Source organism: Montipora foliosa, chromosome 13, assembly GCF_036669935.1.
Source record: "Montipora foliosa isolate CH-2021 chromosome 13, ASM3666993v2, whole genome shotgun sequence".
In the NCBI taxonomy this organism is placed as follows: domain Eukaryota; kingdom Metazoa; phylum Cnidaria; class Anthozoa; order Scleractinia; family Acroporidae; genus Montipora; species Montipora foliosa.
Window position 1 is genome coordinate 2,686,918 of NC_090881.1, and position 12,500 is coordinate 2,699,417.

The 12,500-nt window shown below is 39.0% G+C and overlaps 1 long non-coding RNA gene across 1 annotated transcript in view; it reads right to left on the reverse strand.

Annotated features, from left to right (window-relative positions):
• Nucleotides 1-8,902: 8,902 nt before the first annotated feature.
• Nucleotides 8,903-12,500, reverse strand: part of LOC137983873 (uncharacterized) — a 3,663-nt gene continuing 65 nt past the window's right edge. Inside the window, exons 1-2 of the long non-coding RNA XR_011119041.1 lie at nucleotides 12,302-12,500; nucleotides 8,903-10,940 (exon numbers count right to left, since the gene is read on the reverse strand). The exon at nucleotides 12,302-12,500 is cut by the window's right edge and continues 65 nt beyond it. This is a non-coding gene — a long non-coding RNA (uncharacterized lncRNA). The remainder of the gene's footprint in view (nucleotides 10,941-12,301) is intronic.

Here is a 12,500-nt window from a genome sequence, read left to right on the forward strand (position 1 = left end):
ACCGAGGCAAAAGAAAACGTTTGCATAATAATCACGGAGCTCAATTCCCGGAGAATTACTTGGGTATACCAACATTGCCGCCTTTCCATTGTTTAGGTACACAAACATGGCCGCTGTGACGTCACGTGAAAACACTCTATAGGAAAATTCATTGCCTAACTAGTAATATTCACACGAAAAACAGATATCCATGAATCACGAAGCGAGGTGAAATTTACTGTGGAACTCAACAGTTAGGCAATGATTTTTTTTCTTGAATCGCACGAGTTTTAAAAGAACACAAGCAAATCCTCAGCAAGCAAACGAAATAAGGAAAAAAAGCCATTTCAAAGTCAACTGTTCAACCTGGTCAGGGGTCAGCTTAACAAAAACAGCTGACCTCGATGAGCTCTAAACTTGAGCTTTCGATATGATCACGAGAGACTGGTCAACGGATACCTTGTTTTGACGAGCTGTAAACTAGCTGGAGCGTCAGGTGGAATACGGCGTCGATATGGTCAAATTGGCATATATGGCGGGGTCGTACGGTCGTACGATGACCAAAACCAAATTTTTTCGCACAGATGAGTGACCATATTTTCTTACCCATGGTGCTCCGCGCGCGTGTCATTGGCGCGCGGAGCTCTGCTAAAAGTTGTCTACCGGGACCACAAGATGGGGCAATGCTTAGATGTCATTCGAACATGAAAACAAGCGAAATTACATCGAAGAAATATCTGGCAACTGAAAACAAAAAAACGTGGATTTGCAATTTCGTTGAAATTATGGCAAAGGCGAGAGCACAAAACGATCACGAATACGAACCAGAAATTAAGTTTTGCTGTCATGCAGTGCTCATTGGACCGTCATTTAAAAAAACTTTGGCAGAAACTACAGTATTTTTGCGAGATCGTGAATTTGCAAATTCAAGGCAACAACTTGAGGCGATTGCAGGGTTACGGAAAGCGAAAAAATGCCTCTTGCGCTTTAATCGAAGCAAACGAAGAATTCCTCTGCAATTCAGGCAATATTTTGGAAATAAAAAATAATTCACAATATTTTAGCTTGCTTTTATTTAAAGATAATAGCTTGACCGAACAATGCCCAATTACAAGGGATTAGCTATATATGTAATAGGACTACTTGCTGTCCACTTTGGAAATAATTGGAGTCCGAAAATCCCTCGGATTGAGAAATTGGACTCGGCCTACGCCGCGTCCGCCAATTTTGGCTGTCCTCAGCATTTTTCTCATATTGGACAGCATGTAGTCCTATTACGCATACAAATAAAACCAATAAGATCAAATCGGTGAATGTCTCATCGATCACCAAATGTTTGGATTTTGCACCATAGTTTTCACAGTAGAGTGAGACAGTCCTTATTTGAGTTTGATTCTTTTTATTACTCTCTACAAAGTTTGTGAATAAAGTTTTTTGTATATCTTTATCAGTACATTTTGCCAGAAAGTTGTCTCAAATACAACGCGCTTAGAGTTGTGGCATCTGAAATCTTTCATCAGTTTCATAAGCAGCATAGGACGCAGACTTTCGGGGTACCTTTTCAAAGCCTAAAAGCACTTGTTTTTACATCACATAACTTCCGGTGTAGGTTGGAAGGGTGATGAAAAATGAGGCTTTTACAAGTGGACCTGGAATCTTATGCTCTAAAGCCTGGTTTTCACTAGCGACGCAAGCATAAGTGCAAGCACAAGCAAAAGTATAAGTGGCTTATGCTTAGTGAAAAACAAACATCCACATAAGCATCAAAATCAACCACAGCATCAGCCATTTTGTTGAAATGCTCAGACGCGGGGAATCTGGAACGAGTGCTGTAATTGGCCAGACATAATTCATTTTTTTTTTGCTTCTGTTGCGTTTCGTTTTCACACGACGCAAGTGAACGCAAGCACAAGGAAAAGGAAAAATGTTGATCCTTGCGATTATTCTTGCGTCAACGACGTTTTCAAGGTGAAATAAGCGCTCTTATGCTTGCGCTTGTGCTTGCTTCGCTAGTGAAAACCAGGCTTAAGCTGCTCTAGTACCCGAGTTGGCTGTAATCCGGGCTTAAAACCCAGGATGTGTTTTCACTGCCACCAACGGAAAGGCTAAGCATACCTGGTATAAAAGACTTTTCACTGGAACCAAAGAAATTGCGCTCATTCCAAGCCTCAGACATGTACGTCGAAAATGTAATATGCATTTGACTTCACATATAAGGTATTTAAAAGCGAATTAATTATTGACAAGGTTGTCATATAACCAAGGAGACTGCAATTTGTAAATGCCTCGCCAGATCGTCTTTTAATCAGTTCAATAAACTAATATCACCCGTACAAACCAGCCAGTTTTTTTTATGAGTTGTTACATTTTACCCCTTTAAACCCATTTTCGATGGCTTTTGCATGCGACAGTTTTTACCACGGCACTTTGATTGCATTTGCATACTGACTTATTAATAGCGTAATTTGGCTGTTACGTATTCATAACTACCAACATAACAATAAAGGACAAATCTATCGTGAAGGATCATTGTTTTTTGTTGCTTGTCAACTATTGATGATGAATAAAGTCTGGTTTTCACTAGCGACGCAAGCATAAGCAACACACGCAGGCGTATTTACTTGTTGGTAATTAGTGTCTATTGTTCAAGCAAAAGGCTCTAGTCAACAAGAAGATACATAATTTGCGTATGCTTCTTGTGCTTATGATTGCGCCGCTAATGAAAACCAGGCTTAAGAAGCTATTCAAAAATAATCGCGTTCGCATTCACGCCTCGGTGACTGAGTTATACTAGGTGTAGTGTTGTTTGTGTCTGACTGACCCGGGATGGCGTGGGGGGGGGGGGGGGGGGTATTCCCAGAAAAAAAATTGGTGGGTTTGTGCGGCCCGCTTCCTGAAACCCTTACCCTATATTTCTGACCAAAATCTGCGATTTTCCCAACCCTATTTCAGACCTGACCAAAACGTTGATACCCTATTTCAGCTGTTACACGGTTGGCGTAATAGTTTGAGAAGGGCTTTGTGGACGGTCTTATCGCCTAATAATGACGAAGACGTTTCTTCCAAAAAAACATACCCAATTCAAGACTTGAGTGAACAAACCATACCCTATTTCAAACCAATTGGTCAAAATCGATACCCTATTTCAGATCAAAACGGCTAAAAAACCAGATCCTTTGGGGCCGCACTTACCTATATAGCCCATATAAGGGAGTAACCCCCGGGAGGTGACTGAAAACCTCTTGCTGTGACAAAAAAGCCTGTTCTAATTAACCAAAACAACTTTGAGAAATAAAAATAATTCTTAAGGTTAAGATCAACAATTTGTTGGTTTCCATTTCGCAACAACACTTTTGTCCATTTCGGGCCAAGTGCAGTTAAAGTTGCAATCGCCTTCCAGGAATGTTGTTGATAATTCTGACTTGTCCATTAGAAGCTTTTACGGACGTGCATGAATAGAACTTATTCTGTCAAATTCTTAGGCGCACTTTTGTTACACAGGAAGAGTTCCATTCAGTAGTGTTAATTACAGTAATTAACACCATTCTCCCACTGCTATATTTGCACAATTATAGCGCGGCACGAAGCAAGTCCGAGCCGGAGACAATTTCTAATCAACTGGTTTTTTTCCTCCTCTATAAAATATCATTTGACCATACATTATTATACCCTGAGATCATAGTTTCTTTCGATCTTCCGAGATACGTCGGGAACAAGAAAGAAGACTCTACCAGCCGCATCGAAATTCACTGATTTACCGCTAATCCAAAGAATTGGATGAGTCAGTCCAGTTTCGACATGTCAAACCTGCTTTTTTAACCAAAAAAATTCGCATGATCAGTCGCCACGTGTCATCAATATATTTTTGAAATTTACAGCAGCGTGGCAATTTTCAAATGTCTAAATTCCACTCAGTATTTTCTATGTCTGTTACAGAAACTTGTCCGCCAGAAACCTATAGATGTTTAGGTAAAACAATGAAAAGGTAATTTAAAAGTATGAACTATCTTGAGTTTCCATGGAAGTGACTCCTTGGTTGTAATGTGTTTGCCAGAGTTGTTGGAAAATATCCCGACTGTTTGTTTTCGTTTTGTGCTTATACTGGTAACGCTTTAGTGACACCGAATACATTTAAATTTTTAACCCATGCTCAATAGAAATTGTCGAGGCAGCTTGAAAAGATATGAGAACTGAAAGACCAAGAGGTATTTTAATGTTACTTTCAATTTTTGTATACACGCTCACATTTAAACGAGCCTCTAGCTCACCTGGTGGTATCTGTCTAAATAAACTACTGCTACTGCTACTGTAGTAGTAGTAGTAGTAGTAGTGGTAGTGGTAGTGGTAGTGGTAGTGGTAGTGGTAGTGGTAGTGGTAGTGGTAGTGGTAGTGGTAGTGGTAGTGGTAGTGGTAGTGGTAGTGGTAGTGGTAGTCGTAGTGGTAGTAGTGGTAGTAGTAGTAGTAGTAGTAGTAGCAGTAGCAGTACGATTACGACTACGACTACTAAGACTACTACTACTACTACTACTACTACTACTACTACTACTACTACTACTACTACTACTACTACTACTACTACTACTACTACTACTACTACTGCTGCTGCTGCTGCTGCTGCTACTACTACAGATGTCCCTATACAGTTTACTTTCCTTTTGAATCTCCAGATTGTGTGTGATAACTATGTTCAAGGAATTGGTGCAATAGTGTCTTTTTCGACTTCACAGCGAACGCCTTTTCACAGACGTTCGGCAACTAAATTCGTAGAACGCTACACCAAACTGGCTAGAAATGACTGAACAACCGTAAACCGTGAGAGCCAATGCGAAGTAATGTCAGTCCCTTGGCGTCGACGTAGGAGTTGCTTAAGCTCTTTTATACTGGGAGAAAACGTGGCAGCTGCGAACTCCAGGAGAAAAAGGAATTAAGCCATTCACATTTCGTAACATTTAAGATAACCCCAAGGCATTTTTGGGACAATGGAATAGCTTATTTAATGTGAAAACAACAACAACAAGCAAGTTTAGAGACTGTTCCTTTTTGGGTCAGAATCAAAACCTAGCAAATTACCGAGAAAATCAATTTTCCTTTTTTTCATTTACGTTGAAAAAATGTGGATAGTGAGGAAATTCCTTTCAGATATATGCCTATGAAAGAAAAGTAGAAACTCAAGGTAGTAGCCAAAACGCGGGGCCGGGGCCGGGGCCGGGGCCGGGGCCGGGGCCGGGGCCGGGGCCGGGGTCGGGGTCGGGGTCGGGGTCGGGGTGTCTTTTTTTTTTCAAAATTTTTTCGTTTCAATTTCTGGAATACACGCTAACTTCCAGACAGAGTCCTATTCACTTCGTTAAAAAAAAAACCAACAGAATCACAGTTCCACGATGATCGTCACGCAGTCATGCAACGTTCTTTTTGCTTTTTTCTTCGTGTTGTTGTCAATGTTGTTGTCTGATTTACCACAAATGGTTTGTAGTAAAGTCAGTCGCACAGGAACTTGCTAGCCAATTCTATTCGGGCTTCAAGGGATCGAATCCAATCTTACGAGAAAAAGCACAACCACACTTAGAACAATTTTGCGAAAACAAGCAACAGAGAACGGTTGCGTGACGACCATAGTGGAATTATGGTTGTTCTGCTTCGTTTTAATTGTATTGGGGGGAAGTTTTTTACGAAGTAAACATTAAAATGTGGTTTTAAACTGTGGAGCTCAGCGAGTCTTCAGTGTCTCTAGGCGATTCGCACCTACGTACGAGGCACTACTTTAAAGCAAGATCACGCCACTGAGGATCCTGTAGATCTTCAGATTTTTATTCGTACAAGCTGCTCGATCAGCATGTCGTTGAACTAGTCGACTGAAAGGAAAATATTACAGAAGTAGATTAATGTTTTGGAATGCCGGCGATAGGCTAAAAGAAGAATGCAACTGATTTCTTGAATATATTACAATTTGTGTCTTCTAATCTACACGATCTTATGGTTTGATTTCTTCTATTGATTGCCTTTAACGTTCTTGATCGGAGGAAAGTGAAAAAGTAATTTGCGCGTTTGCAGTTTCGATTTATATATTTCTGAATTCCTAATTAGGTGTCACCTTTCAACTCATGCAAACTTGCTGTGGTAAATAAAATTGCAAATATAGTTCCATGCAATAAAACAATTAAGCGACATAACTTAACGCGCGAATCACTTGGTTAACGTATTAAATTTCAGTTGGAAATTCTTTTCGAAAAGCAAACGATGTCCCCTTCGAAGCTTCCGTACGTTCCTTATGTTTTTTGACTAATTTCCAACATAGATGAATTAAGGAAAGATGCCGAACATTAGAAAATAACAGTACAGGAGAATAACTACAACAATTGAAACGAAACATTTTTGAAAAAAAAAAAGACACCCCGACCCCGACCCCGACCCCGACCCCGACCCCTACCCCGACCCCGGCCCCGGCCCCGGCCCCGGCCCCGGCCCCGGCCCCGGCCCCGCGTTTTGGCTACTACCGAAACTCAACTGTCACTCAAACCAGCATGGAATTTTTAGATCCTACACTGATCTATGAAGGGAAGATGTATATGTCCCTTTCTTTCGCATGTTGTCTCTTAAAGGGGAACATGGAAATCTCCGTAGTCTTTTACACTTTATGGATGAACCTTAACACGGAAATTTCCATGTTTCGTTTACATCTTATACACGAAACAAACGAGAAAATTTCATGTTCTTTTACATTTTATGTGGGAAAAGAACATGGTAATTTCCATGTTTCGTTTACATGTTATGTGTAAAAGGAACGTGGAAATTTCCATCAAGTTCTTTGACGTTTTCAGTAAGCGACTAAATTTCTATGTTCTTTTGCAAGTTGTATTTGAAAGGAACATGGAAACTTCCAAGTTCCTTCGTGTTCTGCCGTAATAATTTACTCACCATTTCCATTTACTTTTCCTCAGACTAACTCCCTTCAAAAGCTAACAGATAGCTTGACATGTTGTTTATTTACCATTTTTCCCCAGGGTGGCACACATAGCAACAAATTACCTCTAGTTTGCCAGTTTAAGTAAAACTCTGAAAAATAATTGTATTTAATGGCTGCCTTTTTTAGTTTCTGCAAGAAATTGTTACGGTAATCAATGAAATGACCCAAAGGTGCCCGTTTTAGAATATCGATAATGGTTTTACAAATTGTTTCACTATTCTTCCACTGCTATCTATGCGCAATTATAGCGCAGGACGAGTCAAGTTCGAGCCCGAGACAATTTCTGATCATTGACAATAAAGTTGACAGTTACTTGTCAGTGAAAATACATTGTTCGTGGTCAGTCTTACGAAGCTCGTTTCATCCCGATCAAGGAACTCATCAGAGACCTTTCTGCTTGGCAAACTCATTAGGCATCGCGCCCAAAGTCCCGTTCGCTAACAAAATGATGACAGCAATCTCGCATTATATCTCATAAGGATTCCAGACTGCGCAAATTCACGAGTGAAAATTGACAATAAAGTTGAACAGTTACTTGTGAAAATACATTGTTCGTGGGTAGTTGTTAGCGAAAGGGACTTTAGGCGCGATACCTAACGAGTTTGCCAAGCAGAAAGGTCTCTGATGAGTCCCTTGGTCGGGATGAAACGAGCTTCGTAAGACTAAACCACGAACAATGTATTTTTACAACTGTCAACTTTATTGTCAATTTTCACTCGTGAATTTGCGCAGTCTGGAATCCTTATGAGATATAAGGCGAGATTGCTGTCATCATTTTGTTAGCGAACGGGACTTTGGGCGCGATGCCTATAAGGAGTTTGCCAAGCAAAAAGGTCTCTGACGAGTTCCTTGGTCGGGATGAAACGAGCTTCGTAAGACTAAACCACGAACAACGTATTTTCACAATTTCTAATCAACCCATTTTTCTTCTTCTTTATAATATATTGTTTGACTATACATTATTATACCCTCGATCACAGCCTCTTTAGGTCGGGAACAGGAAAGAAGACTCTGCCAGCCGCCTCGACATTTCACTTCATTGGAAACTTAAGACAGCTCATACTTTTAAATTACCATTTCATTTTTTACTGAAAAATTTGTAGGTTTCTGGCAGACAAGTTTCTGTAACAGACATAGGAAATACTCATGGGAATTTAGACATTTAAAAATTGCTACGCTGTTGTAAATTTCAAAAATATATTGATGACGCGTGGCGATTGATCATGCGCAAAATAAAAAAAAGGCAGGTTTGACAAGTCCAAACTGGACTGACTCTTCCAATTCTTTGGATCAGCGGCAAACCAAAGAATGTCGAGGCGGCTGGCAGAGTCTTAATTCTTTCCTGTTCCCGACTTATGTAGGAAGATCGAAAGAGACTGCTTGCAGGGTAACATTATCATTGTTGTTGCCAAAAAAGAAACACAAAAGAAAACGAAACAAACACAAATGCCATTGAGATAAATAAAGTTCAGCAGGTAACCAGGACGAAAGTTTTGCGACATTGTTAGATTTCAAGCACAGATCCTCCGTTGTCACCTCTCACCTGTCATGGCTGAGCAATGTTTTGTGTCTGTGTGTGTCTACTTACCAATGCTTACTTATGGGGACGTGGACATAGTTACACACCCGTACTGTGGGGTCCGTTCTTTTTGTGAGGACCAAAATCAGGTCCCCACATAAAAAAGCCCTTAAAACTCTACTTTATGGTGAGAAATTGCCTTCGGAGTCCACAAAGTAGAGATGTCCTCATAATGCAGTTTTGTGTTAAAAATACAGATTGGTCCCCAAAAGGTCAAAAAATAGTGCGTAACTAAAAAGTTGACTTTTTCAATTTTTTTTTTCTTTCAGAGGTAGCAGCTTAGTGTAAAAAAAAAAAAACCTCACATCGTTTGTTCTGGAAAAATGCCTTTACCGTGCGAATACATACGGCATTTGATCAAGCAGATACACACAATCCATCTGTGATTTTGCAATATTTATTCTTCTAACAATCACAATCAAACAGTAGTTATTAGGGCAAACTCAGAAATCATAATGTCAACTCATTATTTTGTCAGGAAACAGTAAATGTACCTAGCTCTTTTAAAATGATGTTTGCACTGTACTGAAGATGGAACTTGACCTTTTCGAAAACTCACTTGTCTCATAACTATGTACGTTGGCTATTCCTGTTGAGAGCTGGGACACTTAATTAACGGTGCCATTTAGTCATTACGAAGTTTTCTGTAGTAATGAAATACTAATTTTGACATTCAACTTTCCCAGCCACTTGTAGGATCATTGGGAAGTGTAACAAAAAACTTGGACAAGTGGCAGAATGTCAAAATGAGTATTTAGTAATTAAGTCCTCAAAATCCTCGCCGTTCCCAGTAAAATAACTACATGTATACAAAAAGTAACTCTTGGCATTTTAATTAAGAATCCAGATTCTTAAGCCTTGAGTGGTCAAAGTCTCCTCACCCATTTTCTTATATTTAGCACAAAATTAAATTCAGCTTTACTATTCTAAAACAAGACTTTGAATTGATGGTCCCGTTCTTGCAGTGCAATAGCTAGGGTTCTGCCCACTGCATATACCACCATGACTAGGTGCAAATAAAATCACAAAAGCCAATCATTTCCAATCCTTGCTTAAACCCAGTACCAGTGACAAAAAAATCAGTGTGAATACAGATCATTGAATGGTCACTCCATCATTATGTTTATCATTAGAATCCAAATTGAATGACCTTGACATGTAAACTAGTCCTGGGAATAAGCAGCTCTGTTTGGTCCAACAAAATTAATTTTGATAACCTTACTGGGATAATTACATGCTACAAACAAGACCAAAACAACTGCAATGACCACTTAGCTAGTTCCGTCCTAAGTTAATTAAGCTGACATGCATAAAATTTCAACAAACACAAATACAGTCGAAGTTCTCATGGCAACCACTCTTGTACGCAACCAGCTCTAGCCACGACCACCAAAACTCTCTAATTGAAAACTCTCAAAAGCAAGGTTCCGTTCCCACAATCAACCGCGACCACCTTTGGGATTAACAAACTGGACTTTTCCATAGTTTTTAAGCTCTCATAAGGACGGTGCCTACTATTCTTATTGTGCATACGTTGTGCGCATCTCGAGATACTCAGATTTCCTATGGGTAGTGCTTATTAATACAGGCTGGGATATTTTTGCGCAGTTTAAAACTATGCGAAGAAAGCACAACAGTTACTTAGCAAGTTCTCTTTGTATCCAAAAAGAAAATTAGGGGTAGCCACGCAAATTTCAGAGATAACTAAGCTTCATTTTGGAAAAGAACGCCATACATTGCTTTGTATTTTAAAGCTTTGTATAAATATTGTTGATTACTTATCTTTGGAAAATGCGTGGTTACCCCCAATTTTCTTTTGGAGTTCAATAACACTTGTTAAGATCTGCTTTTCCCGCATATTCAGTAAGCCACACAAAAATACCTTTGAATTTAGTAAGCACCCTCCATAAGCGACCACTCAAAGAGTGATCTAAATTGTAAGAATAATTTGGCAGATTTTAATGAGTAAAGAAGTTTCCAGTTTTTGTAGGTGCATTCCCAAAAATTCTATTCTGTACCCTTAATACAAATTTACAAATCCCAATTCTATTGCTTATAATTCTCAAGGAACCAGCTCTACAGTGAGTAAGTTGTGACCACTTTTTCAAATTCCCGGGCTGGTTGCTTACGAGACCTTCTAATGTAGTACTCTCTAAAGTTTCTGGATATTTTGTTGTTTTATATAATTACAATGTATGTTTAGCCCTAGTGAACTCTCCCTCTGACTGCAAGAGAATTGCCACAAAGAAATATTTATTAAAACAATAATTTTAACTAATCATGTGCAACTTAATTAATTAAGTTACATTATGATTGTGAAGTAATCTTAAGCTTTTGCTTTGGCCGGTTAATCCATCTGTTCTGCATGTATAATATGGCTTTTACCTCCATTTCCGGATATTTAAAAGGATTGACATGAAACTGAAAAAAAAAAAAAAACAACAGGTAAAATTAGTAACTGTTCTATTTCTTATTTTATGCTTATTCCTGAACTAAGTATGCCATGTGGTTCCCTTAGTACAGTAAAAGCTATATCATTCTGCCACTTCATACATGTAGTTATTCAAAAGAACATAACAGTACCACAAATTAAGCATGTAACAATAAACCCTTGTATGACAGAAAGCAAGTGGTGGCCAAAAACTCTCATAGCCAATTATTTACCAGTCTTTTAATAGGTTTAATAGGCTAACAACTTAAAGTACTTTGGATCGTCAACAAGGAAGTTAAACAAAAAATGGCACATGAAACATCCCATAGTGTTGGTCATAGCCACTCAAGTTCTCAAGTAATCAGATCATACAATACTTACCGTACTTTACATACACTGTACATACATGTACACCTGAATGGTTAGAAAATCATTGACTGCATGAAAATGGTGATCAATGATGATAATGATGACAAAACTTACTGTCATTTTAAAGCTACCAAACCAACAAGATTCTCAGGTGACAATGAATAACATATGGCAAATAAAAAAAATATATATATTGTGACCAGGATTAATTCACTGTTTCAGAAATACCAATCACTCAAGATTTGAAAATGGGAGAGTTTTTCTTTTGTGTCAGCCCTTACCTCTTGCTCTACAGTCCCCCCAAGCACCTCTCTTCCCCCAAAATATGTTGCAATGTCTATTGTTTAGGCTTCCTGATGACAACAATTATTATTATAACAAAAGGTGAGAATAAGAGGCCTTTTTGTCCCGAATGCCAGGCGAATAACCCGATGAAAAATGCAATCAAGAACAGTTGCCAGTGCTCCAGGCTGTGACTGTTTTCGTTACCATGGCAAGTAAAAAAAAGACACATTTTTGGTGCCTAAAAATTGGAGCTAATTACCAATTTGGTGACCTGTGTTCCATGTTCGTGTGCCAAGCCGTAGTGCTGTTATCAGTTCAGGGCTCGAAATAACTGGCAGGCAGGCACCTGTTACAATTCCCAGTTTAACATGTTTTTGCTGGGACATGGCCCGTTTTTGGCCGGTCAAATTTGAAAAATTTGAACAATCATAACTTTTGCAATAGTGACCCCAGGTTGCATGAATGATGATGATTGCAGTAACATGAATAATGTCCCTCATTATGGTCAAATAGTTCCAAATTAAATATTCTAAAGTGCAAATGACCAAGAATTTGTCCGGTCACTACCCAATTCTGACAGGACATTGTCTGTTGACCAACCATTATTTTCAAGTCCTGTAAGTTATTATTTGTGGTCTTGAGCTTAAAGTGAGATGGCATGAAAAATTATTTAGGGATACATCTTAGTGACACTTACCATTTAGCGATGCAATGACTCTCATCGAGACACATCTTAAAATTATTTGTTTCAATTAGCATGTCGAAACAGGTCGTACCAGTGATCCGTAAAATACTCTGACCTTGTGGTGGAATTCGATTTCAATCAGATGGGAACTCAAGGATAAAAACTTTCTCGAAATAGATAATATCTGCTTAGATGACATTTTAAATTACTG